The following is a 4720-nucleotide window of genomic DNA, read 5'->3' on the forward strand; positions in this document are numbered from 1 at the left end:
GCAACACCGTACGCCCCCCGACCCTCCTCCTCCCCTTGCCCCTCCTCCTCCTTGTTCTTGTCTGTACATTTGCGCCCTTCCAGGGCTTAACTTGCTTATGAATACATCTCACATTGATTTTGATGTAGTTTTAGAGTGGCTAGTATGTATGTAGTGGAGCTAGCAGTAGCAGCTGCTTCTACAGCACCTTCTTTGCTGTTCAGCTGTGTCAAACAAAATTCCAATGGCCAACTCATATGCCCTGCAATTTTCTCATGATTATTATTTATCTCACATCACCTTCTCCTCTTTGCTTGCCATGCACTCCCAGCTCCGTCATCGCGACCGCGTAATAGTCCGCGGGTGATACAACATGCTCAAATTCAGTAATTAATCAGTATATATATACCATAAGAGAAGTCTCAAAGATTGGGACTATCTTGCCTTATGTTTCAAACTTTGAACTATATACATGACTTCTATTTTATTTATGAAATTCACAGAGTTAGGACTATCGTGTGGATGATGCTAAACAGAGATAGGAGTAGTAGTGGTGGCCATCTAGTTGGACTACTACTGCTAGGATTTGCTCCAGATTTTAGGATTTCTTTTCTTTTAGGATTTATTTTCTTCTAGGACTAGGTTTTTATTATTTTTCTGTTGTGATTGTTTTTTGATCTCTTTCTTTTTCATTTCCTACTATCCTTATCCTAATTATCTTAAATTGTTATGATGTGTGTAACAGGATTAGATCTTGGATTTGCTAGTGGACTTTGGGAGTTTCTTAGCCAGCTTGGTGACTCCATATTTTTCACTATTTCAGCAAGTCTTTTATAAGCATTAAACTTTCAGCACTACATTTCTATCTTATGTGTACATCTGTTTGCTTCCAATTGCTATATATGTATTGTTGTTACTAAAAATGATGAAGCTCTTGTCAATTGCTATACATATATATGTGTATGATGATCCTCCTTTCCTGCAGTAGTATAACTAGGATATAAAGCACATTGAACTAACAATCTTGTATGGTGCCTAAACTACAATGATTCAGGAACATCAGATGACATAGCATGTGGATATTGACATAGGATGAGTAGATTAATAAGTGAGCCAAAAGTGATGGACAAACCTCATGCTAGGAATTCTCGAGGGTTGCAGTACATGGAATGCATTTGCAAATGCAGCCAAAACCTGATATATACCAAAAAAATTGTATAGAAATATGCTGAATTTTCTGCTCTGATTGTTGCTCAAAGAAATTTAGCAAAAAAATGGGGTCCTGGGAGACGCCGCTGCTGCTTGAGGCCCTTGAGAGGCCCTTCGTGTCGTGATGATTTTGCAGGTACCCCGAGAGGCCCTTGAGTTTGCCGGAATGTCGATTAACTTCCGTTCCGGCAAATTCAGGTACTCCATATGTCCTATTTTCAGCAAAGGTCATGCTGAAATTTTCCGTAAATTTTAGCATGACTTTGCTAAAAATCGGACATATGAGGTACTTGCTACTAATGCATGGGCTGGGGTATCTTAGTACTTAATTAAGTAGGATCAACTGCCCCTTTATTCTTGCTGCATTAACCCATAGGTGGCAATAGAGCCAAGTGATTAGGCCCAACTTAGAAATTCTCCTCAGCATCGATAAACCCTAGATGATAAACCCAACATAGGTGGCAATAGAGCCAACTGATTAGTGCCAAGTGATTAGGCCCAACCTAGGGTGCCTCGGCATCGATAAACCCTAAATGATGAAAACTTAGCATTTAGGGTGCCTCCGCGTCGACAAACCCTAAATGATGAAACCTTGGCTTTTAGGGTGCCTCGGTGTCGATGAGAACCTAAATGATGTACGCTTAGGCTTTTAGGGTGCCTCGGCGTCGACAAACCCTAAATGATAAAAGCTTAGCTTTTAGGATGCCTCGGTGTTGACAAACCCTAAATGATGAGACCATGATCTTGTTCCTTGACAATAACCAACTATTTGACCAAATTTTTTCCTATTTAGAGCGAAACATGGCCCACAACAATGAGGCCGGCAGTTCGGGTGGCAAGCAATTCTGGGAGCTGTCCCAGGAGTTGGAGGAAGAACCTCACCGCTATGAGGACGCTGCGGAAGACACCGATCCTGACTACACAACCCCTAGTGGCGTCGGGGATGACACCACTGATGATGGCGCCGCGGATGCCACCACTGATGATGGCGGCGCACGCACAGATGGCAGCCAACCGAAGAGGCAACGGAAGGACCGGCGCCCGAACGTGCTCAGCACCGTCAGGGAGGAATTTACTAAAGTGAACTCCGACGGGCATCCAACGGCGCCCAAACACGTAGTCAAGGGGTACTCGATTCAGCTCGGGTGCATTCTCCGGAGCACCGCCTCGATCAACACCGAGAACCTAAGGCATAAGGACCGAGGGAATTTGAGCAGCCTCCTCTTCACGAAGCTGCACGAACGATACAAGTTCCCCGCTGAGTTCGCAAACACATGCCTCTCGGGTAATAAAGTGAACGGTGCCGCCCTCACGGCGATGAGCACGACCCTGTCTACTTGGAAAAGCACGGTGAAGGCAATGATTGACAAAGGTGATAGTTATGAGAAGATCAAGGCGAAATATCCTTTGATGAGCGAAGATGACTACAAGGAGTTCAAGATCAAGTGCGAGAGCCCCGCAACCTCCGAATCAACTCAGTGGGGGAAAGAAATGCGGCAGTTGAACATAGGAGTCCACCAACTCGGTCCCAGCGGTTACAGAGTGGCGGAGCCTGTATGGTACAAGGAGGACGCGGAGCATGCCTAGCAAGGCCTACCGCCCCGCTTCGAGAAATACAGTGACAAGCAGACCAGGAACTTTCTCAGGGCCCAATACAAGGAGGACCCGGTAACAAAGGAGCTTACCACGGATCCGAAGACCAAGGAGCTTGAGCTTGTTCTGGTAAGGAATACACCCCCGCGTAATTAGCTCCATATGGTTGCATTCTAATTAATCCCCAATATTTCTAAATGGTTCACGTTCCTTCCGCAGGACAAAGAAAGCAGTAGCGCGGGGTCGTCCCAGAGCTCCCCTTTCGACACCCCTTTGAATAGGGCATTGAACGTAATGAAAAATAGGGATAAGCTCAATAAGCCGACGTCAGCTGGTCGTGTGGCCGGCAAAGGCTTGTCCACAAAATGGTCGTCATACTATGGCGCTGGTGGGCGAAAGGAGAAAAGGACCAGCTCGAAAAGCCAGTCGCGCGAGGTTGAAGCACTCAAGGCACAAGTGGCGCGGATTCCGGAGATGGTCCAAGAGCAAGTGCAACAACAACTGGGATCAACGCTTACTGGCATTATGCCTACCTTGATTCATGGGATAACGATGTGGATTGCGGGTGGCCAACAGGGGCTGCCCCCGATTCCTAGCTTCACGGCCAGCAACTCACACAACGCGCAGGCGGCGCCATTGGTGTCTCCGGCGGCGGTGGTATTGGTGTCTCCGACGCCGGCATTGGAGCTTAATGCACCCGGGTGTACGCCGACCGGCACCTCGCCAGCAAGCGGCCCTTCCGTCAGTTGCACGCCCTCCGTTGGCGGTGCCTCGACATTAGCCGAGCTCGACGGCATCACGGTAACTAAGCCTCTCGGCCGAGGACTTCATCTCCTTGCCTTTGACTGGGCATCCCTAACGCCCTACATGTTTTCGCAGGGCGCCGCCAACGTTCCTTGCACTCTCTTGCACTTCATGGGCGGCGAGTTGGTCGATGTCGCCAAGGGCAGAATCATTCAACCGGGCAACCCTGTGTTCCACGGTAATCCGATGTCACCCACAATGTATGGGGTTGAAGTGGTTCGGGTGCTGCTAGGCTGCGACGAGCTGTTACCTCTGATTCGACCCGCTGGGGCCGACAAAGAAGACGAGATGACCCTCAGCGCGTGCGTAAGGTGGCCCCTGCTTTGGCCGAAGAGCCAGACTCGTTTGGGGGAGGGGGACACCACCCCACAGACAAGACTGCCAGTCGTGTCGGCGCCAAGCCATGGCAAGAACGCCGCAACGCTACCGGACATGCCGGACATCCCTATGGCACAGGATCCGGACATGCATATGGCACAGGATCCGGACGATGACGACAACAACGATGGTACATTTACCAACGTTGATAAGTACTTTGCCGAACATGGGTACGGTGACGAGTTCTGCGGGCCTCCTTCTCAAGAACCCAAACAAGACGACCGCGATCTAGCTGGTACGGCGGAGAAACCCAATTGCAACAGGCGTCGTCTGGCGTTAGTTCTCAGGAGACGCCTCCAGCTGCCGCCTTCACCGAGCCTCAGATAGCGGAGGTGCCAAATATTATCAGCCCCAACACGCTCAAGAAGGCGGTTTGTGAGCAGAACTCGGTCCCATTACAGCAGATCAAGAAGAAGGGCCGGAAACGGCCGACTAAAAAGGCCGCCGGTGCGAGCCAGCCGGCACCGAGTACGATCCGTGCTTAGGACGGGCCACCTTCACCTAAGGATATCTCGAGGAGGGTGCATGTGGCGGGTAGGGCGATGCTACCGACAAATATGCTCAATGCTGCAACCGGTGCTATGCGGAGTCTGCACGACAGTGTTCTTTCTTTGGAGAAGCGGCATCTCAGAGAGAATGATGTGGCATACCCGGTTTTCGTGGCCAAGGTGCCAGAGGGCAAGGGATTTGTGGATGGCGCCATCGGGGGTACGATCGTCCTGCGGTTTGATGACATCTTTGCTATGTTCAACCTTCA

Source organism: Triticum dicoccoides, chromosome 6A (genome assembly GCF_002162155.2).
Source record: "Triticum dicoccoides isolate Atlit2015 ecotype Zavitan chromosome 6A, WEW_v2.0, whole genome shotgun sequence".
Lineage (NCBI taxonomy): Eukaryota > Viridiplantae > Streptophyta > Magnoliopsida > Poales > Poaceae > Triticum > Triticum dicoccoides.